Consider the following 26,669-nt stretch of genomic DNA (forward strand, 5'->3'; position numbering starts at 1 on the left):
TCTTCGCCTTCATGAATTTTCTTTTCTTTATATATATAAGCGGCTAAAGTGTCTGTCGCCGATAGGTTATTGTTGCCATTCGGAAAAATGAGCGCGGAAATTAACGTTTCCGCAGTTTTTAATTAATATCTCAACCGATTAAAGTTGTACAAAGATTAGAACAGCATCGATGGATTCGGAGAATTTTTTGGAATCCGAGGATACGCGTACCGAATTTCAACTCGGCCCCGTTCCGTAGATATTCGAGAAAAAATAATTTGGCACGTAGCCAAATACCTCCAATAGGAAAAACCCAAGAAAGAAAGTGCAAAATGTAGGGAAAAGTAGGGAAAATTAGTTTTTAATTAATATCTCGGCTAATTAAATTCCCGCGAAGACGAAATGGTCAAAATGTCGTGCCACGGACCTGCGGAATCCAACGGTGTGCTTCACTAAGCCCGGGAGCCAGCCGTTTCGGAGGAGATGATATATATATATATATATATATTCTTCACCCCATATATATATATATATATGCGGCTTAAGTGTCTGTTGGTCGCCGATATCTTATTGGTTGCTTGCGTAACTGTACTAGCCAATGGGGAGAATTGTCACGGCACAGGGTTGCCGTTTCAATTGAGATGTAGACAATTTCGTGTGAAACTTGCCTTTGCTATGAACATCCATAAGTCTCACGGCCAAACGCTTAAGCGTATAGGCATTTTTTTATCTGAGCCTGCATTTAGACACGGTCAACTTCATGTTGCCTGTTCAAGAGTTCTTGAAAGAATGGACGTAAGATTAAAAATAATGGATGGTCCTCTGCAAGGCGAGCTTAAAAATGATGGAAAGATCTACACAAGAAATGTTGTGTAGAAAGAGATCTTTGACATGTGTATTAACATTTTATTATTTAAATCACCTTTATTTATTGAGCTAGCGGTGGCTCTTAAGAAATATACCGCTAGTGGTTTCCTTCATTGCACTCTACTTTAAGCAATTAAGCAAGTAGAAGAGGGAAACCCCATGGGACAGTAAGCAAAGAGGCGTCCTCGCCGCCTGCCCTGGGTAATTCAGTTTGAATTAGCAGTCGCCTTTGCACAAATCATATTAATTACAACTTATAGTATCTAGAACAGCCGTCATTTCGTATGACCGCCGGGGTTTCTAGTATTAAATAAGTTGCTGATATCACCGATAGCCAAACAAGAAGCTCTTGATCAAGATGATATTGAAATCACCCTTCCATGGAGTAGCTCTTATTTCATGTACCAACTAAAACAACTTACTTCAAAGTCTTGCCAAGCGTGGAATAATGTTTCACATGGAAGACGTACATGTAACTTAATACCCAATGTAAACTTTCCATCTCTATACACGAATCCTTCATTAAATTACTGTTTAACAGGACACAGACGCTTTCCCACATATTTCTGCGCATTCTTATGCTCCTTAACTGAGGACATACACATAAAATTTCCACATATTGATCTTCTGGCATTCCAAAGGTTTCTAATTAAAGGCAAACATCAATATCCGAATTTTCAAACCATTATGCAATGAATATCTCCCTACTGCCCAGATCCTTGTCAAGTACAAGCTCTCATACTGCATAAATTTTGTAAATTTAACACGCTGTGAATGTATAAAATGATTTGACTTGTGCAATTTATAAACAGTAATAACCTTTTATAACTGAAATAACACGTACCTCCTTAGTATTATTATTACAGTTCATTATAATATTGTGGTTCCAGTCCTTATTATATTTATCTCATTAAGTTTATCTGTTATTTTTGTGGCATTAAAACAGATGTTCAATTTAATTTGAGAATTTCAAATTGTACAGAGACTATATTGTAATCTCTTTATGTCCTAAATCATTATTTTTAATAAATACTGGATGCGGGGTATACGGTAGGATTGCAGGATATACCATAATAGGTGAACTTTAGATAATTTGGAAAGCTTCAGTTGTCCATTTTCGCAACCTCTCTTTGTAAATTGTTATAAAGCTTGCATTTTTTAAAAGGTGAGTTAGTATGGGAAGGCATTACAAGTTGACCAATGGTACATCGCTGGTGTCTTCCGTACTTTTACCTGTACCTGTATCTGATGTCACTAACGCTGGAAACAATAAATAACAACCATGTAATAAATAACAACCATTATAACTAAAGTAATAATAAGCTGGCAACTCATGACTTTAAACTCATTCATCTCATAATATTTTAAAACTAACATTAAAAAAGTTTGCAGAACGCAAATCATAAAACTAGATCATAATATTAAGACTTACAACATTTCTTTTGATTGCATTTCTAACAGTATAAAGTGTATAAATGTAATGGCATAAAATGTAAATTAATTTAAAAGCAACTCACAGATATCTTAATAATTATAAATGTTCAATTTGCATATTATTGTATTACCTTTTTGTGGCAACAGTTTTGACACTGTATTTCCTTTTAGAATCAAATGTTTTGTTTTAAGAGAAGATTTACTTTTACCACTAGATTTGAAAAATAAACGATTTCGTATTAATATTGCAGAGTTGTTTGTAGTTCAGTAAAATGCCCTTAAGGTAGTGAGTTCTATCTGCATTTTCATACCTTGTATCAACTGAGTTGTTCTGAAGCAACAACTGGTCACCCGGACGTGATATGAACACGCAGGTAGGGGAAGAAATGTAACGGTAATAAAATGTGTAACTGTAAATAACATAAAATGCAAGTAATTCAAAATTTCCTTTGTATAATATTGTATTAGCTTTTTGTGGGTACAGTTTTGATACTGGATTTCTTTTAAGAATCCAGAATTTTGTTTTTAAGAGTAGATATAGTTTTGTTTCAAGAGTTGAAAAATAAAGGATTTAATATTAATACAGCTGTATTGTTTGTAGTTCAGTAAAATACCGTTAAGGTAGAGAGTTTTTATCTGCATGTTTTACGCTGTCTCAGCTAGGAACTGACATTTACTGGAATTTTAAACTTCAGAATTTTAAATATAAAAGAATAACGTGTTCTGTTTTTTCAAAACAAAAGATTAAAAGTTAGGATTTCATTTTAAATTGCTTTGCACCTCATCACCATCTACAGCACCAAAACAAAAATAAAATAAAAACATTAATAATTTTAAAAAAATCTGAAAGGTTTCAGCGACTTTTTTTTAAAGTTTTGTGTGTTACCTTTATTTATTAAATATAATGTTCTTCGCACATAAACCATAAGATTCAGTTCAACAGCAATATCGCAAAATAATTTTAAAATGAGTATATCTTTAGAATTTCTGATGCACAGTTCCGCAAAACGCTGGAGATACAAATGTTTTTTTCCCTCCTCGTAGAGTGTTGCCATTGCCCGCTTTTAAATCGTTGAGTTTGTTAATCAAAAATTCGTTAAAGTCTTACAAAATATGAAATAGATAATAACACAAATTCCAAATTTGGGCTTCCAGATGCCCATATTCGGGTAGGAATGTACGTTATTCAAGATTGGAAGGCTTTGGTACCGTTGTTTTATGACAATGCGAGAAATATACATACGTTTATGAAAATTCTTCATTATTTAATTTCTTTAAATATAATATAGGGCGATAATATTTGGTGGCAACAATTTGAAAAGTGAATCGGAATTTATAGTGAACCAACGCAAAATGCCAAAAAGAAAATAATAGTCCTTCAGGTCAAATTGCCCCTTTGGACTAATAATCAAATTAAACATTTGGATGTTTTTTACTGTTTTCAAGTACTATGGTATTTTTGTGTGTTAACAGTTTGGATAAACGTTGTGCATATACATGCCAGAAGATCAAATAAATTGGCAAAAATTTGAAAACTTTATCACAGCTCCAAGCGGTAGCAGAAATTGGACAGGTCCTGTAGCAATTTGTACAGGTGACGATATCTAAAGAAAATTCCGATATTTTTCATTATCCGGGTATTTTTATCAATTCACATTCCAAACATAATTTTTTACAACAATGTAAGGAATTGCCAAAGTGAACCGTGTAGCAAAGATGATATTTTCAATACACAAGATGTTTTATGACCAAAAGTTCCTTTTTATGTAAACCGTTTAAAATCGTACCTTAGTCATTGTACGTTTTTGTAAATAAAAGATGTCCCTCAAAATTTTTGCTTTCCATCCATGATATATTTCATGTCACCCAAACGCTGAAAAAGCAAAGAAATGCATCAATATAGGTCGCAGGTGAGACCAAGCCGATTTGTTTTCACACCGTTATTTCTGTTTAATTTTATATATCGTTGTTATTTGTTTGAGATAAAATATGTCTCCATCTGATAGTTTTTGTTTTCTTGCATAATTATACTGCAGTACAGTAAGAAAGCATGTCCTTTTTTAAAATGTTTACTACTGTTTGGTTATGGTATTATTGTTTTATGGCAATGATCTGAACCTGGCAGCTCCAAAGCAATTTTTTGCGGCTCCCGAAGACATTTCACTAATTGTATTTGTTGTAAATAATTTAAATTTGGGACCACAGTCTTATGCCATTTGAATGAAAATTTTCACCATACTTATAGAATAAAAATAATCATATAAAATTAAAGCAAAATTATTAAGTAAAATCAGTCTAAAAGTTATTTATCACGTTCAAACTGGTATAATACAAATAAAAATTAAAAGTGTAACATTGAGATAATAGCATGTTACGTGATGTCTTCGGATTTTATGAAGTGGTAATAATTAATTAAGAATTTATAACTGTTATAAACAAAGGAAAAAGAATGCTCCTAAAATAAAATATAAGTATATATGGAATCAGAATGAGAAACGCAAACAATAAAAATAAAATACCGAAATTGCCAAAGCATTCAATAAAAGCCAATAATATAGCAATAAAAAAGATCTCGAAATCTTATTGAAACTGACCATTACTCCGTCTTTTACGATGATGCAAAAGATATAGCAAGATAATTTTCCAGTTTGTATTTCGATTACATTTCTTTTTACGACGGTAACTCGGGAAATATTGAGTATTATTCTGTTATATATATATTCGATTTTATGAAATTGTTGAGAATCTCCCTATTCTGTTAGGAATGACATTTAATGTTTCTTTGATTTTTAATTCATTTTTAGTTTAGTTTTGGGTTAAGGCTTATTTATACTTCTGTTAAAAATCATCTTTAATCATAGTATTTACAGTTCTCTTTATTATCAAGCACAACGGACAAATTTCCAGGCTAAAAATTTATCAAAATTTCGTACTTCAATGATGCTTACCTTTTGTAAGTTTATAGTGTTGCGAGCTACGGGTTCAAGACTATGTCTTTAAATATTCACTTCAGATGAGCAGAAAAAAGAAAACTGAAAATTTATTACAAAAAGTAACGACACTAGCGAAATAAACAGTTGTAATTAACTAAAGAAGAAACAGTGTATTAACCAATTACAGGATATTATGAAAGATATTAAGCAAATGTTCCTTAGCGCAAGAGAAAATCGTAAATTCCAGATATTCCTTCGCAGAATAAACTCTAAAATGCAACTCAGCTAATTCTGTTTGTGACTCAACTTTCGGAGATGGTTAACTACTGATTTTCTCCTAGGTCTCAGATCCGTGTTTATATGGTGCTATACGAATTTCTGGAAATTTTGGGGAAAAATCGGTCGAAGCGCTTCTAAAGTGTTTTATCCCAAATCTTCTACAAAATTGCTAAGTTGGCGATATATTGCCAGTGTCTGAAATAAAATACTTATTATCTCCAGGCACCAAAGTTGCCATTCAGTAAAGCATAATATAGTATGCTATCAAATTTCATTTTCCTGTTACTGAGTGGAAAGCAACAAACTGAGTTCTTGAAAACAATTTTCATATTTTCTAATGCGATTCATTTTAATAAAAATCTGATGTAGACCCACAGGACTTCTTTGTACGGCCTATTAAATTGTGCACACTTTTGTGCAATTCATTTAAACTTATTTTATCGAATTATTTTAACCTAATTAACCGATCTCTCATAGCAAGTTAAAATGAAATCAAAAATTGCAAATTTTGAAATTAAATATCCCGGTTATTTTTTGTCGTACGGGTGTCAAACTTCTAATTTTATAAATAAACGTGTAGGAGGCGGGAAACCGCAATAAAAGTTAGATTTCATTATTTGTGAAAAATGAGATTTTTGTTTTAAATCTGATCTTCCAAAAGCATGAAAATTCAAAACACTTATGTAATTGGAAGCATATGACTTCCGCCAATCATTGCGAAAAATAAAGGCCTGGTAAAGACTTTTAAGAGGGGTAAAGATGTAGATGTATATATATATAGAGAGAGAGAGAGAGAGAAAGAGAGAGAGAGATCTATATATATGTCATGGTTCAGGGAACATAGGAGAGAAATCTGCTTGCAGTCATCGTAGCTGAGCGTGAAGACTTACAGATGAAGATAACAAAACATGAACTTGAAGAAGAATTTCCAGTCTTTATTTTCAGACATATAAAATCATCTCCATAGATGTTTGCCCAATCATAATGAAATCCGGTACATTTCTATGATTCAATCGTAATGAAATATAATAAACTGCTGTTTACATTGATCCTTACCAAAGCGAGGAGATACTAGCAAGGTAAGAGCTAGCAGAAGTAACGTAATTAACTGCAAGGGGGTTTATACCAGGGTAGGAGAAATTCTAGAGATAAGTTATAATTGATTAATTATTAGTTTCGGTTACCCTTTTCAAGCAGCGTTACGTAACATCGAAAGATCTCGAATTTGGGAGAACAGATGAATTTATGGGGAGATCATTAAATCTAGAATGTTAATTTTGAGGTCGCCAATTATTTTTTATAGCAGCTATCGTATTTTGTTATATCTTACATACATACATATATGTTTGGCATTGCCAAATTGGTAAAAAGGTAGGTGTACAACTAGATACTATACCAGTTCTTCAACATTCTATGGTTAACCAATTTTTGAGTTATGCGCGATACATACATACACACGTACAGACGTCATGAAAAAAAAAATTCTTTTGCATCGAATTTGACAATCCGTTTTGGAAAAAATAGTTCTTTATTCTGCCCGTACGTAAAGAGTCACGTAAGAGCACCGTCCAAAGGGATTCGGGAAATGGATATTTCCATTGAAATATTATACCTGAAATTTTTCGCCATTACAATAATTCCTTTACTTTGTACAAGGAAGGAAAACAAATGCATTAAAATGAGGAGATGTATAATCATAAATATTAAATACGATTTGAAATGACACCAACTGGAATCCTTAAAATTATTACACTGTAGAGACATTAGGTATTTTTTAAAGCAGGAGAGGTGAAAAATGAGCAATGCTCTAGCCGGGACTCGAACCACGGACCTCTCGAATACGCGCCGAGCGGGCTGACCACTACACCACGAAGGCATGCTAGGAAGGCGGAAGAAATACCTTATATACTCCCCCTTTTAAAGGGCGATTGGGGATTAGGAGGCCCAATCGCCAAATCCTGGTGGGGGAGAATCACCATCCGCCACCGTTTTTAGTTCGGGCGCCACTGTAGGGACATTAGATATTTTTAACACAGGAAAAATGAAAAATGAGCAATGCCCTCGCCGGGACTTGAACCACGGACCTCTCGAATACGCGTCGAGCTTGCTGACCACTACACCACGAAGGCATGCTAAGAAGGTGGAAGAAATACCTTATAACACATTTTATCTTTTCTATAATAGCCATTTCCAAGGGATGTCTGCGCAAGCGGCTAGTGAAAACCACTTGAAGCAGTAACGTTTGTATTACGTTCGAGAGCAAATTTAAGTTTCTAAATTATACAGACTGACAAACTGTAGTTTGTTTTTCCTTCAGCATCACCCAAGACAAATTGTCGTTTGCAATAATTATAATAAAACATTTTATTTTCCTTTCAGCTTTAGGTCTGCCGGAAAGAACATTTTTCGAACACTGAAATACCCACTGCAGTAACCCAATTTGATGAGAAAGAGGAAGGGAAATAAATGAAACTTTAACATAAAATGAACAAAAATACCTCCCTAATGTTCCAAATATGTAAATCGGGGAATGGGAGTAGAGATAGAACGCGCAGTCAAGTGATCATCAGACTTCGATTTGGTAGGAGCTAGAACACGAAACGAGAAGAGTAGGTTAGGCTTCACAATTTTTGAATAAACTAACTCTCCCATATTTCGTGATATATATATCGGTTATGTTGGAACATGGTTATTAAATTTTTTCACCTTCTACAGATAAATAACATAAGATTCAGTACCTGAATATTTAATGCATTCGTCACTCTTAGGTAGGTAATATAAAGTAACTTTTGAACCAAAGGTTATTATCGCGATTATGTACGGTTATTATGGTATTTTGTGGATGATATATATTATAGAAATTCCTTAAGCTATTTAACTTTTAGTATCCTTCCTCATATACTGATGTAAATTCCTGTAGGTGTTTACGTTTTTCAGATTGCATTGTAGTTTTCAGATTGCATTGTAGTTTTCAGATTGCATTGATTGCATTGTTGATTTAACACGGTTTATTGCTTGTTAGCCCAAAGGGCGTTAGCTCAGATGGGCTATTAATTTCGTTTTGGCATTTTGCCTTAGTTCACTATAAAGCGGCGTTCGACTATTCAAATTATTGCCACCAAATATTATAGCCCTACATTATATTTAACGAAATTAAATAATTTAGAATCTGCATAAATGTATGTATGTTTCTCGCATTATGAAAAGCAGTGGAACCTAGAAGCATCCAAATTTGAATAACGTAGTCCTCCACTCGAATATGGACACCTGGAATCCAAGGTTTGGAATTTGTTTGATTATCTATTTCACATTTTGTAATATTTGAATGAGTTTTCCATTAACAAACTCAAAGATTTCAAAGTGTTCCATTAGCATTAATATTACGTGCATCTTCAAGCACGGATATTTTATGCGCAAGGTTTCTTTATATTTCTTACTGGTATTATGTTGGTAGCGTAGCAACGCAAAGGCGTTACAATGGTCTAACGGTACTTTACGTAGAATGACTGACTATCTGTATCACACTGAAAATCCCGTTTTGAATTTCCCGTGAAAATAATGCTCCTTTGGGCGTAATATAAAATCTGAAAGCTTTCAGATTTTTTTGTTTATTCATTTAGGGTAACACTTTAAGAGTTTACTTTGTGCAACTAAATTTAAGATATAATTTCTGTATATAAGGTTTATTTCCTCTGTACAGGTGTAGTGTTTCCAATGCTGAACTCACTAACGTTTAAATTGTAAAATTATCTTAACTGGAACGCGAGACATGGTGCTGACAGGGGCTTCATGACAATTTTTCTCACCATGGTGGCGAGATGTGACAATTTCTCACCAGCTTGGAGACTTTCTGAAACACTTGGGAAAGCAAATTTTCAAAACCTTACGACTGAATTTTACTGGCGAAAACGCTACCGAATGGATTCAGTAAAATTTAGCGACTTCTCGCCAACTTGACGGCAATCTGCAGGATTCAGCAAAATGCATTTCCAAAGCTTTTATACCGACTTTTCCTGAAGCTTCTAGAAACCCGTATAATATCCTATATATACGTCTCCGAGAACCAGGGCGAGACAGTTGTTAATCGGCTATGGCAGTTAGCGGATCGAAAAGAGTTAAATGAATTAAGTTTTAGAGTTTTATTTTCTGAGTGACGCTGGTAATTTACGCTATTTTTCCTGCTCTGAGGAGGAGTTTATTAATACTGCTTTCGCTTTAAGCTATTTATTTTTGTGTGTGTCACTATTATTTGTAATAAAATATCAATTATTTTTGTTTGTCTGGAATGACTATTTCAAGAAACAGTAACAAACCAGCAATTCATAACACAATTGATAATTATTTAATTTTAATCATTATTAACATACGTATTTCAAATACTTAAAAGAATTCTATTCTTTAAAAATGAATAAAGCAATTTTTCATTCTTTCACATTAATAAAAGGAAAATTTAAAATAATTTAAAATAATTTAAAATTCAACAATGGAGATATTTTAATGTAATATATATAAATTTTAACTTGCGCACTCAGCTTACAGAACAGAGAAAAAACACATGGATATTTTTGAACAGTAAGAATCCCCTTAATAATAATATATTAAAATTTTTTGGAGAAAAATTTCAGGACTGAAGTATTTTTTTTAAACGAAAAAAAAAGCACACAGAATCAGAAGCAGTTTCTCGATAGTGAAAAAATATTCCTTTTTATTTTCTTCTTGTCTTTTCAAGTGTCACCAAATAATCTTCTTTCACTTATTTTTTTTTTCATTTTGCTGAACAAACATAATATTTTATACGTCATTGTTGAAAACAGATTGCGCTCTTTGAAGAAAAACGAATGAACACATTTCCACGATGTTCGAAGCAAGAAATTGATGTTAGCCGTAAGTCACTTTCCTAACTTTCAATGATGGAACGTTCACTGGAATCTTTAGATGACTGGATGCCGTGATCCCCAGTCGCCCTTTAAAAGTATGTTAAGTTATTTTCTCCCTCTTTTCCGCAAGATTTCGTAGTGTAATTGGAAGCACTCTCGACGCGTATTGGAGAGGTCCAGGGTTTGAGTCTCGGCGAAGGCACTGCATATGTTTCACGTCTACAGCATCCAAAAACCTAATGACTTTACAACTTTTCCAAAGCCTGAGGTATCATTTTGAATATAAAATGCTGCAGTTGTTTGTTTTACTACACTTTTGTTGCGTTTAAGAAACATATAGCCTTCAGCTTTTTATTCATTAGCGTATAGATTTAAAACAACTTCTACAAAAGTGCTTATACAATTCGAAATTTAATTGTATTTTTAAAATAATCCATGAATGAGCGCACCCAGTAAATTGCTTTATAATAAATCTACTGTTTCACGCTTTTGCTACAGAAGAATTATTTACCAATCCAATATTTACGGACTCACATATCAAACATCTTGGGCAATAAATTCTCCTTTCATTTTATGAATTTCATTTTATGAGACATGTACTGGAGATACCAAATGAATGTATATAAAAGTTTCTTTAGAAAAATCAACATTTTATAAATTGTTTACTGAATGGAGTGATACGCTAGTTTACTGCGAAATGTTCAATGCCAATTTGTTGTGAATGAAGTGATGCGTCCCAAGTTCTGAATGTTAAATGGTTTTAATCGTTTTGGGATCAGATTTTTGACTAAAACAAAGGACCTCAATCCTCTCTTCCCTGTGTAAGCTAATTTGTCTCTTTCCCTTGTGATGTTGAGAGACCCCAACTTGTCAGCAATAGTAGTAGTGACTGCTATGAACTGGAAATTACACAGACTCTTAAGAAGGGTTTAATTCCCTTTTTATTTCACTTTAGAAGTCACAGTTGCGTTCACTCGACGCTCACAAACTACGCCGACCCGGCGGTTAAACAAAAATTGAAAAGTACAACTAAAAATGAATGACAGGATGAATAACTAACGAAGTCACTATCTACGAGGCTCTATAATCGTAACTATCTTAACCGCGTTCTAAGATACAGCTGAGATTCAGCAAACTTTCTGATTAAGAAGTTGAAAGTTTCAACTAACTGCCGAAGTAGGCACACAGGCCGAAACGCGCGGTTCTTAAATTTCTACCTAGCAACCTTCACGCTCGTGATTCAAGAAGCACCCTTACAATATCGTTTCCCTTCTATTTAAACTCAATTACTTCTGCTAGAAATTTGAATATTCTGCTCGTTCTACTACGATTTACATACTCTGGCATTGGCAATTCTAGGGGAAAGTAAAGGCTTGACAGGAAAGATAGCTTAAAATAAATGTTAGTTAAAATAAATATAAACCCTACACCCTTTTTGCAGTAAAAGTACAGCTAAAACAATTTCGTAAAGGCTGAAGATTCATAAGAAATGAAACTCGTGAAGGTCAGACCAAGGTCAGTAGACAGAAAAGATTAAGCTTTTTCAAAGTCCAAACCTTTCTCTTACCGAATTTCGAGACAATGAATCTCTGCTCAACGCCGTCACTTTACTCACAGAAGTAGAAGAAATCATGCTTTGGAGTAGGACGACGGCGCCATCACGCTGGTTGACCTTGATTGAAAAAAGCAGTAACCTTGAGCTGACATTGGAAGCACTGAAGAGACAGCACCAAGATCGGATTGATTTAATATTTTTTTCGCATTCTACTTGAATATCTTCACATGAATAAAGTCTCCAAAAGATGGCTAACCAGATTTCTTTCGACAGTTAAAAAACAGCAAGCAGTGTTAGCGCAGTTCAAAAATGATAGTTTGCACTTAGGGAATTTTAACAACCGCTTACAGCCCAAATTTAGCTCCAACTATTTTTTACGTTATTAAGCCAACCTTTTTTAATTGTGCCCGGACACGATAATGCTTTGCAAATTTGGTATATTCTTAACGAAAGTGCGCAATGGCAACCGAAAATATCAAAATAAAATTGGAAAATGTCTGAAAAAGTTCAGATTTTTACGTGGGCGAAAAAACTTTTTTATTAATTGTATATGCCCTTGGTATTGTGATAGTTGATCAATCAGTTCTTGCACTTTCTAATGTTTACTATATCTTAGCTGTGCTCTTTCCCCGAAAAAATTGAAACGCTAAAATCATTTGTGCCTGTAGTTTTTGCTGGCATAGAACCAATCATCTGTTAAATTTAAAAGTGATAAAAATATCAAAAGCGATTCAACGAGAAAGTGCAATAGCACCTTTGTGATAAAATTCAATTAGTGCTTATCCTAAAAAGTGATAACAAGATGTCTTTCTTTCTGTAACTGCTTTCACGTTTCCTAGTCACGCGATTTTTACCACATTTTATTTCGTTCATATTTTAAAATACAGTATGTAGTACATATCATTATGCTCGTAAACTATGTGTTATCAAGAATTATCCGAAGAAGAGAGAAATGTAATGCAAGATTACGGTTTTAGTTTAGCTCAAAAATGACAAAGACGGTGGTAAAAATGTGTTATAACTAATAACTTCCCAATTAGTAGTATTGCTACTTCGCCAGTGATATTCCCAATTAGTGGTATTGCAAGAAATAAAGATATTCTTGTTAAGCGGGGCTGTCAATGTGTTAAACCCGACACTTTGAAGATATCGTGCCTAAATCCAGACAGAATATAAATCTTGCCTTTAAACTGCTCTTGTTTGCATAACGCATTTATATTTAGTTTAATTATTGAAAACTTTTGAAATGGAGCAGATTTTGAACATAAGCTCCATTAATGTCTTTTTTTTTTTTTTTCAATTTACATCTTCTTGTTTAAAAATAAAAATATCAGGAACATTGGTATAAATTAAAATATACTTGCAAATTATAATATTTATAGAATTATATAAACTTCTTACATCTTCAAAGGCTCATATCAAAAAGTTTCAGAAGAAAAGTATTTGGATGATGCTGTGGTGAAGAGCAAATCCTTATTCGTAGTACCAACTAAAATGACAATAAGAGTTATGTTGATACAAGTCAACCCATAATTTTTATTTAACTACAATTATCTAGTTATAACTACATTATTTTAGTATAAACATCAGTCCGATCTTCATATGTAAGAATCATAAATAACCATGAATTACACAGAATTTTTTACACAGAAGTGACATCGCAAAATAAACAATATTATGCAGATTCCAGCATAAACATTGTAAACTGAAATTTGAAACTTAAACCTCGTTGTAAGCAGCTAAGCCCACCGAGCCAGGAAAGAGATTGGGAATGTTGAATCTGAAAAAGTGGGAAAACTTTATGGGGTGATAGGACGCAATATATCTGTAATATATCTATTCGTTATATAATGTATGGTCGCGACGCAAACGGTGAGAAACTAAAAGATAAATTTCACTGTCACCTCTAAAGAATTAACAAAGATTGAAAGGAGATACTTCAGAAAACATTTTATTAACAGGAATGTAATTGATGTACATGCTCAACGAAATTGCTTAAAAGACATTATGTTACGAGTTGTACGTAGTTGTAATGCAGACCAGGGACTGACGAACATTGCGAAGACACCAGAAATTTCCGGAGCAACAATGCTAGCAACAGCGGCGATCCTGGCGATTAAATCCATATTAGTTTCAATGGGGCACTCGCAGATTAGGCTTTTCACATGGCTTCACAAGGAAAAGTCCAAACACGACAGATTCGGTGATCTTGGTGACCAAACTATGGTAGTACTTCGACTAATCCATCGCCCGGGAAATTACTTGATTAGGATAACCAACCATCCCTTCGGCAATCCATGGTAGAAAATGCCGTTGGGTGCGAGCACCGACCTTCTTAGTACCATTTACAATGCGACTAATGGCTGGCCTTTTGCGTTCCGCCCAGACTGTCTATGACGAATATTGCTTGTATAGGTGCGTCCTATCACTCCGTAAAATTTCACCCAGTTTTCAGATATATATGTATAAATGTCATAAAGAATTCTCTTCTGAATCCATTTTCAATCAATTTTATTTTACAATCCGCTTTGGAAAAAAGAGTTATTATGTCCTTACGTACAGATGTCACGCAAAAACTGCAATAAAAAAAATGGATTCTAAAGCGGTCGAAATGGCTATTTTCGTTGAAATACAACACCCAAAATTTTTCATGATAGCAATAATTCCTCTATAGAGACATTAGGATTTTTTTATAGCAAGTGTGATGAAAAATGAGCAACGCCCTCGCCGGGAATCGAACCACGGATGTCTGGAATACGCGCCTAGCTTGCTGACCACTACACTAGGAATGTATGCTAAGAAGGCGAGATAAATACCTTATATACTCCTCCTTTTAAAGGGCGACTGGGATTTAGGGGACCCAATCGCCAAATCCTGGATGTGGAGACACATCATCCACCACCTTTTTAGTTCAGGCACCAGTGTAGAGACATTAGGATTTTTATAACAGGAGTCATGAAAATGAGCAACGTCCTCACCGAGAATCGAACCATGGACCTCTGGATATATGCTCCCAGCGTACTGACCACTACACTACGAAGGCATGCTAAGAAGTCGGGAGAAATGCCTTATATGTTTACTTCGGACAAGGAAGTAAAAGGAACACATTATAGTCAGGAACTAGATTTTTACGGAATAATCAAGCAAATAAATTAATAAATATATAAAAATTACCCCACCAAAAAAAAACACAGAAGAGGAAAATCAGAATTATTAAACAAAAATGGGAAAAAACAGGATCACTAACTAGATTCAGTATAGAGTCAACAAACTGAAAAATACTCGACCAAATGTTATCAAACTTGGTAATCTTGTGAAAGAGGTCATGGGAATTTATTTTCCACGGAGAAAAAAGTTCAAAAACTTACCATTTAGGGGAAAATGGAGGTGTAAGCAATATTGTTAAACGAAATAAAACATGAAGACATCGGTTTAAAATATGTTTAATCATTTCTCTGAAACGTGTTACAAAGCATGTTCAGAGTTTCGTCCACCATTTTCCGAAAGCAAGTTAAATCGTATTACTGCATTCTCAACAGCAGCTCTTAGCATATCAGAAGGAATGTTACGGACATAGCGGTGTATCGCATCTTTCAATTACGCCAAATTGTTTAGATTATTTGCATAAGTCATTTGCTTCTTCCTGCCATAAACCAATTACAAGCCACTGCGATTTTGGCTGACCCCATAAACAATTTGGTTTTAGAAACAATTAAAAACGTTCTAGATCGATATCTTCATGTCTTAGTGTGAATTCATGCTTCAAAAATCGCAAATTAAAGAAAACGATTTCTGGAATGCGCATATTTTTGCGATTTCACATTTTCGAATCGATAATTTGTGGTTTTCACGGACGAATTTCTCCTTTACAGGGATGGCGCACTCGAATTTTATCGCCTTTAAATGGTAATTTTGCTTAGGACAGTGTTTCTTAAGGGTATACAATATGTTAAACCCGTGTAACAGTGAAGTTAGATTCCGACCTTTATTTCGTTTAACAATGTTGCATACAGTACAATTTCCCCTCTGGGAATGGGTTTTTGAACTTTTTTTGTTTCACGGGAGATAAATTACCATGACCTCTTTTACACGATTACCAAGGTTGATAACATTTAGTCCAGCAGTTTTCGTTTTATGACCAGCAGTTTTTTTTCTTTTCAATTAAAGTGGAACCTTAATTATAATCACCCTGTACTTACATTCTTACCTTAATACTTAAAAATCGATATATAAAATATTACCTCCTAATAAAATGAACGCAAATAAAGTCAGCGTGCTTTTTTGCTTAGTCTGAGGCATTAAATAATAACCCTTATTTTGGACTCTGTATAAATGATGTAAAAGTGTTTACTAGCTGAATGAATGTTATGACTGAAATGGCTGTTAACAATTAGCAGATTTAAAATTTGCGTGATATATGCTTCAAAGCCTCTCTGCAATCTCTGTCAAAATTATTACCTGTTAGATATTAAACTACATTTCGTGACACATTCAAGTGCACTCATTAAAAAATCAAATGAAACTTACATACCCACTTTTAGAAAGGTTATTTACTACGCTCTTAAACACACTCGTTTAAAATGGTTTAAAATTAGACGTCATTATTTAAACGTGATTGCACTATTTTTCAACTCATTCAGTGCTGCACGTCATTATGAAAGGTAAAAGGGAAATTAGCATTAGAGAAGGACTTTTTGGGTGTAACGTTAAATAAATATGATTAATTATCCTTTCATCTCTTTCTTTTCATACGTGGGCAAATAAATGTAGATAAAGTATTAAAAAGTGCTGAATAATTAATGAGTTAGCGTATTTTTTAAACTTCTCGTACAATTATTATTATTGCATCAAATTATGGAACAAAACAGGGGCTTCTTTGGTTTCACATGATGGAAACGGATGGGTTTTGCTTTAAAGTAAGAATATTCTTGCTCGTTTCAAGTAGTTTTGAAGAAAGAAAAAAGAATGAAAGAGAAACGTAATAATTTTAATTTTAAATACTGACAAAAATTTAAGCTTAGTATGTAAGTAATATACAGCTTTATGCAAATTTTGATCTTTGTATAAGGCTAATGTCAATACTAAATATATGCATTCAATTTCAAAATAGGTATTTGCTTTTGTTAATATTTTATTAATTACTGCCTTTGCTTTACCTCATCATCAATGAGATTTTGAATACCGTAAGAATTTTTGGATTATAAAGATTTTGAATAACGAAAGAATTCGATATGTATTTCAACCATGCCACAGATGATTTATATCAACAACAATATATTGCACATATTTTGCTTCAGAAAGCTTTTAATTCCAGTATTTCGAGAATTTGTAGCTTTATTTATTTGTCCTGTCAGTTTTTCAAAGCATGCAAAGATTTATCATAAAAAGTGTTTCAATGACACATTTAAAATTTAGCATTGTAACGATATACGGAAATTTAACATTTTCACTGCGTGTTTTCGTGGTATAAGTACTCTACGATACTTTGCGGTACGATTCCTGTGAAGGGAAGTTTATATTTCACGTTTCCTGCTGTTGGACGATAAGTCGGCATCATTCGGATTTTGACGACTGGATTTCGCGCCTTTCATCAATCATCCTTTTTAAGTAAAACAGAATGTGTTGTCGTATTTCCCCTATTCGTTCTGTCTAGGTGTTAGTGTTATGCATGTATAGTTACCAAATGGATGATCCGTGACTCTAACATTGGTGAAAACAAATTGATTTTTCGTTTTCCCTCGAGAGAAAAATAATTCTAGCTCTCCACAACAATATGCACGACTGTGAAAAGAGAAAATTGTAATACAGATATAACTGCAATGTATCTTAGTAAATTGAAATTAACGTCAAATTTTCTTACACATGAGATGAAAGCCTTTTGTAAAACAGTAAAGAAATTTTAAAGGTTGTGGTCTCATTAGGATTTTTTGAAGTAGGAAACACGAAAAATGACTACTGCCCTAGCCGGGACTCGAACCTGGATCTCTCGAATACGCTCCTAGTGTCTGCCATTACACCATGAAGGTATGCAAAAAGGAGTGAGAAAACACCCCATATGCATTCAAAGACAACTGGGGACCAGGGAACCCAGTCGCCAAATCCTGGTTGTGAAGAATCATCACACATCACCTTTTAGTTCGGGTGCCACTATAGAGTCATTAGGATTTTTGAAGTAGGAAATCGAATAAATCCGCAGTGGCCTCACCGGGACTCGAGCCATGGAGTTCTCGAATACGCTTGGAGTGTGCTATCTTACACCAAAAAGGTATGCAAAAGGAAGGAGAAAATACCTTATGAGGCACTACGAGAATTTTGGGCAAATTCTATGAATTTAAAAAATAATTTATTCGTGTTCGAAAACATTACAGTTCCAGAATTAATGCATTTTCTTGCATGCTGCATCATTTTATTGACAGATCCTATTTCAGATTTGAATTTGTAAAGAGATAATCTGCATTTGGCTTATATCTATATCTTTGAATATACATCTCAGTTATTAAATAACGAAGAATCCGGATGTATGTATGCATGTTCCTTGCGATAAACGATGGCACCCACTTACAGCCATCAGATTTTGAATGCACGAACTACGTCCTCCCCATACATACACATGCGCCTCAAAGACCGAATTTTGAATTTCGAATTTATTTGTTTATTTAAGAGTTTGTACGAATTTAATAACTGTTTGGTTAACAAACTTCGAACTTACCATAATGTACAACTGACATGATTCAAAAAGATAAATTTTGCGACAGGAATAGTGCCTTCAGCACAGGCACCATGGTGACTGCATCATTCCATTAAAGATTAACAGTCGCAATGATTTGAAAGCGAGCATTGGCAAAATTTTTAAAAGAAAACATTTCCTACATATCTTGAGCACACGAGACTGTTGCCATTTGGTATAATCTTTCAAGTTTCATCAGCAATTAGAGTTATTTAAAAAATATGTGTTGCCATTGCTTAAAATAAAATACTTTTATCTTCCAAATGCAAGCATATTGCTTTTGAGTAAAGTGTAAGATATTTAAATTTCAAACTTAATTTGCTTGTTACTGATAACATACAAAGTGACTATTTAACAAAGTGATTTGTAAGAAATAAATTCTTTCTTACGAACATTCTTTTTAATATGATTGATTTAAATAAACGTGTAAGTAAATTATCAGATGTCTAACTAGAAATACTAAACGTTTTCATGAAATTACTATTATTCTTATTCATTAAAATTCTTAAATGTTTTTCTTTTTTGATATAATATTGTCGGTTGGCCGCTCGAGCGTCTAGGTAAATAAATAGAAAAAGAATACATACATGAAAATAATAGACCTATTTCAGAATTAAGTTTCTAAAAATGCATACTTGAAATTTAAATTAATTCTAAATACATTTCGTGCAGTTTCAGGTGAAACCGAACAATTAATACAGCTTACAGAAATCTAAATTTATTTCTCTTTTTCTGTTTTCTTTTTTATTTTATTTTTAAAGACTAGTAGACTAGTAGTATAGTATAGAATAAATCTATACTCCAAATAGTATAAATCACCTACATTAAGACAACTTTACTGTAATACTGGAAGTTTAGGCGAATTCACTTACTTTGACACTTTCATTGCTTAGCTTTTCATTTTTAAGTCTAAATATGAATTTTATTAAGTATCGAAAATGGAAAGATGTTAACGTACATCGTAAATTTGACAGATAGTATTCAAATGAATTCGTAATGCTCAGTGTTTTGACGCTAATAAACTATTCCAGTCGTGTTGTTTCTATTCTGCCATGTTGTTTTTTAAATCACCCCACTCATTGACCTCATTCTTTTTATCTTTACAGTTTCTTCAACTTTCGACATCTCCCACCAAGATACAAAATAGCTAACGCACATAAGAACAGAAATAAGCTACAGCCTTGAACATGGACCGCTGACCTTCTTCTTAATTTCCCCCGGTTTCTAATGCTGACTTAATCAGCGTTAGCTTTTTGTTAGTAGTGTATGATCCATTGATTAGATGGCCTGGACCAATAGAATATTGCTGCGTAAATTGCATACTTTAACTTTTATGTTCAGTTAAATCTACCAATGTAGACTGCGTTGATAGAAAAATCCTTGTCAATTAAACAGCCTGACCAAAAGAAAACGTAGCATGCTTTCAGTAACTTCAGACCCTTTCTCAACATCACAAACCAATTTCTTATTCTTTCAAACATTTCTTATGGATGTGAAACGTCACTACGAAATATGCAATGTTCGCCAATGTATTTTGGAGCAGTTTGGTTTCCAGAGAAACGGAAAGTGTAATGTTTGACTAGAAATGATGGATAATGGAGTATTATGTGTAGGCTTTCTCAGTAAAGTAGGTTAAATCACACGAGAACAGAAGTATACGAAATTAAAAATTTTATATGCACATCCTACAAAGAAATTTCCATTTTACAAGACATTTCTAATGCCGTTGCAAACATTTTAAAGGACTGTAACACGGCTCAGTCGCTCAAAAAACGGGTTCTTAAAATGATGACGACATTTTAATCAGGGGTCAGAGAAAAAGCACTATATGCATTACCGGTTGCCTTAAAGTTTAATTAATGAGACATCGGGAAATTCTGCTAATAGTATAATAATAAATTCTCGTTTATTTGACTCCTTTTTTTTAGGATACCTTTCTCATCGATAACGCTTTTGTGTGAGAGCAGTATCAAATTTTAATTTAATACATTTTTCTTAAAGACATCGCATAACGAAAAAGGTGTTTATCTAAAAACCTTCATTATTTCCTTCATTTCTGAAGCGAAAACCATAAGTCTGCTACTAACCGTTCAATAAATATTTAAACATGATATCCTTTTAAAAGATTTTATATTATAGCATCAAGTTGCATATCTTAGAGAAAAACAAATGTAATGTAAATGGAAGAGTATTAGTTCATTTCGCATCTTATTCTTTAACTATTAACACAGCGGACTTTTGATCAGCTTGCATTCAAACTTTTCAACAATGCGTGATTGCAGTAACTTTGAGAAGAAGTCAAAAAGGCTTTGGAAATGAGCATCGGCTTTCCTTCCGTAAGAACGCGTATTTTCCAGTTGTCCGTGGAAACGAGTTGCCCTTGGAAACGACCGATATAAACAAGACAGGCGCCCAGAAACCCAGCAACAAGTTTCGTGTCCCAGACATGAATCCAGGCCAACTGTCAGCTGGAAAGCAACACTAAAGCGATTCATGTTACAGTAGGAGTATTTGTAATAAATTACTTGGTAAAGCATTGGTAGTGCATGATGTAATTCGTAATAATATCATTTTCTTTTCTTTTTCCTATAAAGCAGGGAAATGTTCTGTTGACGTGTAAAGGAAAATGAGTTTTATGGCTTCATTATTGAGGGAAAACAAAGAGATCTACTGTGATGTGTTACATCAGAGTCACGGATATTAAAAAATTCGAAGAGGACATACGGAAAGAAAAAAAGGAAAATGAATTGGCTAATAATGAATAATCAGAGTTGTATTAATACATAAACCTCAGTATAATGTAAATCTTATTGAAAAATTTAAAAAAAATGTTTTGCTTAACATAGGTCCTTTGAACGCGTAAACTGAGAGGAGTATATAATTATCGTCATTGAAGCATATTGAAATTTCCAAAAAACACCAAATATTTGAGGATCAGTTTTTAAATTACAACTCTTTACATTCTGTTGCTTATATATTACGTATATTTCAAAACAATTTGGTATTCCAAATAAGTGAATGCCCGTTATACTTTAAATGGGATGAATAAATAATTTCTAGGCCAAAATGCGAAAGAAAATGCCACATTTGAACTACAAAAATTAAGAGGATTTTTCGCAGATTTAGGGCCTTTTCTTTAATTTGCATTACGTTATAGATTACTAATAGTAAGTCACACGAGGGATACCTAACTAAGGGAAGGGAGGCCTTCCTAGATGAAACTCGCTCGTCACACAGAGAAAAAAAGCGGTAACATTAAGCTATATTAAGCAGGCTTGCATTAAGCTATATTAAGAAATTAAAAGAACTATGTCACTTAGGAAGTGCTGCCACAGTAAAACATATAATTTGTTTTATTTAATCAGCAAATACATTAATTTTAATAATAACAGACTTAACACATGCCCAGTAAATAAACATTTCTCAAAATTTTGCCATTTTATCTGGCATGAGATGTTTTATACGTCTTTATACGAAAATGCAAATTGTTGCATCAGGTTCTTCTATTTACAATAAAATTAATGTAAAATTCCTTACCTGCTGCATCTTCAGTGTTCACGACGCCAGGCTTCTAATAATCACGTTTTCAGTAAGAGTTTCTATTACTGCTAACAAGCCATCTTGTCTTTTAATTATTTATTGAAATAAAAAGCTAATATACACTATTTACAAGGTAGGTGATAATTATTTTAAGACAGTACATTTTTAGTTCTGAGTCTTTACGCTTCTCAGAGCGGTTCCAATCTCGACTGCTTCTCGGAACTTAATTACAGCAAAAGTAAAGGAAGAGATGCCCGCCACCTAGTGGCAAGAATGTGACATCCTCCCACCTTTTGATTTTACCTCGATAAGATGGGAAAATCAAAACAAAATTTATCAATAATCAAACAAAAATTCAAGTACAACTTTCACAAATATGAAAAATAACTAATGCTCTAAAATTAATACTTACAAAGAAGGATTACACATCTAAACATTTTCTGCATTACATTCATACCATATCCAGATAACATGTTCCAATTGACAACTGTTAGGACAATTAAATTTCTAAAATACTGAAAAGAAACAAAAATTAGTATAGCAATTTAAAAATATGTAAGAGGTTTTACAGTTTTACGTCCATATCTAGTTTGATAGTTCATATCACTGTAACACTTATCCGCAGAGTTTTTTATGTTCATGGTGAAGTCACTAAACAAGTTAGGTCTATCAAGTTCGAGAGGATAAATACGTTTCACAGGTCTTAGGAGTTCACCTGTTGCAGTTTTCACTTTGACAACACGTACTTCGTTGTCTTTCCCAGGATATAGTTCTACAACACGACCTATTGGCCAATCTATTCTCTTCTTGTTGTCGCTGCCGACAAACACCAAGTCATTTTTGTTGATAGTCCAAGTAGATCGTTTAGATGGTTTTTGCACTAGGATAGCTAAATATTCATCACGAAATCTTTTGCGAAAATGTTCTCTTACGTTCTGCAAGAACTTGTATCTTTTTGTCAGATTGATGGTATCCAGGTAGTCTAAGTCTGCTACTCCGATGTCGTGCACATCTTGTAGAAACATTGAAGGAGTTAGTGCCGTAAGATCATTTGGATCTTCTGAAAGGTACGTAAGGGGCCTTGAGTTGATTACTGATTCGATATCACAAAGTATAGTCAACATTTCCTCGTAAGAGACACAGGACTTTCCGAGAACATTTCTCAACATCTTCTTGACTGTTTGTACCAACCTCTCCCACCAACCGCCCCACCATGAAGCAGTTGGGGGATTAAACGTATTCTCATACTAGTTGAATTACATTCTATTTCTTTCCAATCTATCGATCTTAAAAGATTTTCAGTTCCAACGAAATTAGTGCCATTGTCGCTGTAAATAATACTTGGACGACCTCTTCTGGCAATAAATCTCCTTAATCCCAAGATGAACGCATTTGTTGATAAACTTTCTATCAGTTCAAGATGTATCGCGCGATAGACCGCGCAAGTAAAGAGCAAGATCCATGCCTTTTTTCCTTTTCGTAAATAAAGAGGACCGGCTACATCGACTCCGGTCACTTCAAACACCAGAGCATCTCTAACTCGATCTTCAGGAAGAGGTGCTGGAACAGTCTCTATATTCTTTGCGCTATATCTTCTACAGCGAACACACTTCATAAGAACTTTACGTACTGTTTTTCTTCCTCTCAGGACCCAGAATTTCTGTCGAATATTGGCTAGTACGAATTGCACACCAGCGTGGGATAGTCGCAAATGGTAATCTAAAATTAACCTATGAACTAAGTCATGATTTGAGGGCAATACAATTGGACAGAGAAAATTTTCTTCTTCCTCTCTTCTAGTAATCTTGGTCTTTAACCGAATAAGGCCATCTGAGTCAAAAAAGGCACAAAGGTTGCTAACTTTAAGTTCTTTGCCAAATGCTTCTATTTGTATTATCTTGCATATTTTCTTTTCTACAGTTTCTATTTCAGGGACCGTGAGTTCTGATTGTTTAGAATCTGGTCTTCTGCAGTTGTTGATAAATCTGCATATCCAAGCAGTTATTCTTAACATTTTATGGTAAGATGAATATTTCTCAAAAAAATGTTCTACCCTTTGCGTATTTAGTGCAGAAATGACTGATTTCCTTTTTTCTGAATTCACTATTTCCATGTCCGGTATTTCCCTTTGTCTAGGCCATTCTTCCTGATTTTTCTTCAGCCAGTCGGGGCCCTCCCACCATCTAACTGCTAAAAGTTGTTTAGCGGTGCAACCTCTTGATGGGAGGTCAGCTGGATTTTTTGTTCCAGCAATATGTTTCCACGTTTTTGGATCTGTCAGTTTTCTAATTTCCCTGACTCTGTTTTTCACAAAGACAGCCCAGACAATCTCTTCCCTTTGAATCCATGTCAAAACTGTTGTAGAATCCGTCCAAAAATGCGTTTCCACATTTTGCCATTGTAAACCATTTAAAACAGAAGAACATAGTCTGGCACCTATCGTGGCAGCTATCAATTCCAGACGAGGGATCGTAATAGATTTCACGGGAGCTACCCTAGACTTCGATGCCAACAGATGACCTTCAACTCCAGAATTCGTCACAGTTCTCAAGAAAACTGCAGCAGCATACGCATTACTACTGGCATCACAGAATGTGTGAATGCTGCAGAACTTCCTATTGTCCTTGCTGGAATGTATCCAACGTAGGAGGGATATTTCTTTTAAGAGAAAAAGGCTTTTATACCAATTCACAAAATTTTGTTTTGTACTCTCGTCGACTTCAGTATCCCAAGAAATTTCTGTTTTCCATAGGTTCTGCAACAATATTTTAGGATACAAGAGAACAGGACTCACAATACCAATAGGATCAAATATTTTGTGTGTTACGGCGAGAATTGTTCTCTTCGTTATTATACCCATTTCAAAATCTTCTAGCCAATTCAGATTCAAAGTTAAATAAACTTTCTGAGAGTTTGTGACCCAATACGGGTGAAATACGGGTGACAGACCCAATACGGGTGAAATAGTTTCCTGTTTCAAGTTATCTCCGTTCTGTAACCAACCTCGAAGATTAAATTTTCCTTCATACATTATTTCTCGAGATTTTTCGATAAACTGGATCATCTCGGATTCTTTGTCAAAACTGGCAACAACGTTTTCTACATAGAAGCTACGCAAGAGTTTAGCTACCATCTCCGTATCATATAAAGAATTTTCCATGTACTTTTGTAGATGGAATTCTATAACAGCTGCCAAAAGGAAAGGACTACTCTTAACCCCAAATACTACTCTAGTATGACGAAATATTTTCGTTTTCCTTTCTTCCACATCAACCCACCAGAAAAACCGAAGCCAATCTCTATCTTGAGGCCTTACACTGATCTGTAAGAAAGCCTTTTCAATGTCTGCTATAGCAGCAAACTTGCCTTCCCGAAATCTCAACAAAAGGGAAAGAATTAGTTCTATCAAATTTGGTCCACACTCCAAACACTGATTTACAGAAGGAGACGATTGTTTCCTCGCAGACGCATCAAACACCGGTCGAATTGGTGTTGAGCTATTTTCTTTGATCACCGGTCTATGTGGTAAATAATGTCCATAGTCAACCGCAATATTTTCTTTAACTTCTTCGATCACTCCTAAGTTACACCAGTCATTAAAAATTGCATTGTATGGAGAAAATAAATTTTGAGATAAAAGTTTCTGGGTGGTAGATTGTAGACGTTTTAACGCTAAATCCTTGTGGGTGGAGAGTGGTACATGATTCTCCGCCCACGGAAGTGCGACTTCATAACGCCCTTCTTCGTTTAGAGATACAGAATTTTCGAATTGCAATTTTGCTTGCAAATCCCTTTCCTCTCTAGCCTTTTTTGTAACTGGATCTGTTATTCCGATAGCATCAAGCCTCCACAGTTCTGACAGCGTGGCATCAGAAATATGTAAGGATAACGAAAGCGTGGAAAAGGAATTTTCTATTTCATAATTGTCAGTGTTCGCTTTCCCCATGACTGTCCACCCAAGTCTTGTACTTACAGCAACTAATCTTCCCCAAGGAAGAACTTCAATTTTACCTGTAAATAAATTTGCAGCAACATCTGCCCCTAACAACAAATGAATCTCTTGGGGGTTCTCCTGGAATAATCTGCAATTTCCATTTTCAAAAACATCACTGACGTAAATTCCTCTTCTTCTAAGTTCCCCAATCCAGTGTATATTTTTGATTTTAGGGACCGAAGAACATATTTTTCTTTCATCCAATACATTGATTTCGCAATTATACCGTTTATCTACGCTACCCAATTTTATTCTATAACGTTTATGTTTTTCCGAAACTTCTATGCCACCGAAAAGTCCGTGGGTTACACTTTGTTCACCTAAGCTTCTTAATTGTAACCTTTCTGCTGCATACCTGCTTATGTATGAGTTTTGACTTCCGGTGTCAATTATCGCTCGAACAAATTGGTTATTCCCTCTTCCATATATGCGAACAATTAAAGTTTGCAAATATACTTCTGAACATCCTGCTTGATTTGAAAGT

At 34.2% G+C, this 26,669-nt stretch overlaps 1 protein-coding gene across 8 annotated transcripts in view; it reads right to left on the reverse strand.

The window, feature by feature from the left end:
- LOC118197630 (potassium voltage-gated channel protein Shaw-like) overlaps positions 1–26,669 on the reverse strand; it is an 834,105-nt gene that overhangs the window by 422,378 nt on the left and 385,058 nt on the right. For 2 of the 8 annotated variants that reach the window (XM_085813379.1, XM_085813381.1), the window contains one exon: positions 13,326–13,413. The exons of 5 other annotated variants lie outside the window; for them this stretch is intronic. The gene's annotated coding sequence lies outside the window, so the exon portion shown is untranslated. Of the gene's footprint in view, positions 1–13,325; positions 13,414–14,740; positions 14,902–26,669 lie in introns of those variants that run through there. One more of the 8 variants, XM_085813383.1, reaches the window with a different exon arrangement.

Source organism: Stegodyphus dumicola, chromosome 3, assembly GCF_044657685.1.
Source record: "Stegodyphus dumicola isolate Sdum_Otavi_A_Nest chromosome 3, ASM4465768v1".
NCBI classification, from domain to species: domain Eukaryota; kingdom Metazoa; phylum Arthropoda; class Arachnida; order Araneae; family Eresidae; genus Stegodyphus; species Stegodyphus dumicola.